Genomic DNA, 1,188 nt, shown 5'->3' on the forward strand with positions numbered 1-1,188 from the left:
GGGCGGCGTGCGGCGGCGGGGGCCGGGCACCTGCCAGCCAAGCGTCCCGCCCGGGGCTGTCAGACTTTGCGGCCGTGGTTTCCGTGGGAGGTGTGGAGGGGCTGTGAAGAGGACTCCCCCATAATGAATTCTGTGTCAGGGAACCCGCGCCCCCCCGCGCCTCCCTCCCGCAGCCTCCGCTGCTCGGCACAAAACAATGCGGGGCGACGTGCGGGGCGACGGTTCCCCCAGCCTCGCTCGGAGCCCAGACCGCGGCGCAGCCCCCGCCCAGCACCCAGGGGGCGCAGCTCCCGCACACACGCAACCGGAGCTCGAGACCCCCACCCCCAGCACCTGCCGGGGCTCGAATCCCCATGCCCAGGACCAACCCAAGTGGACACAGTTCCCCATCCCCAAACCAAGCGGGGCTCAGTCCGCACCCCCAGCACCAACCAGGGATCAACCCCCACCGCCAGCACCAGCCGGGGCTCAGCCCCCACCCCTAGCACCAACCGGGGTTCAAACCCTGACCCCCAGCACCAACCAGGGATCAACTCCCACCCCCAGCACCAACCGGGGCTCAGCCCCCTACCCCCAGCACCAACAGGGGCTCGGTTCCCCACCTCTAGCACCAACTAGGGTGTACCCTGGCCCAGCACCAACCAGGCATCAACTCCCAACATCTGGCATCATCCGGCTGGAGCCTGGCCCAAGCCAGCTCAGCCTCCAGCCACAGGCTGGCAGCCCCAGCAGGCCAGCCCCCGCCTGACAAAAGCTGACGACCCCCCACTCGTACTAGGGTGTAACCCTTCTGATCTCCCGTCCCTGGGCGTGAACCAGCTCAGGCCCTCACCTTGTCACACAGCAGCCTTCTAGGGACAGGCCAGCTGCGGACTGTGACTTGGCTCACCCTTGTTTTTCTCATTTGCAGGCAGGCACATCATGACCCCATTGGGCAAGGCTCATAGGAGAATTCGCCAAGGGGCCACACAAGTGATGAGTCCCTCCCCTGCAGCCCAGCCATCAGGCAGGTCCAGGAGGAGGGTGGCCAGAGGGTGGGGAAGGGACAGCAGCAGGGATGGGTCTCCCCGATTAGGCAACTGACCTTTCCATGGGGCTCCCAAGAAGGAACCAACCCACTGCCATAGAGTCGATTCTGACTCACAGTGACCCCCTTTGGGTTTCCAAGGTGGCAAATCTTTACAGAAG

The sequence above is a fragment of the Orycteropus afer genome, unplaced genomic scaffold, assembly GCF_000298275.1.
Source record: "Orycteropus afer afer isolate SDZICR_OR568_19922 unplaced genomic scaffold, OryAfe1.0 scaffold00061, whole genome shotgun sequence".
Lineage (NCBI taxonomy): Eukaryota > Metazoa > Chordata > Mammalia > Tubulidentata > Orycteropodidae > Orycteropus > Orycteropus afer.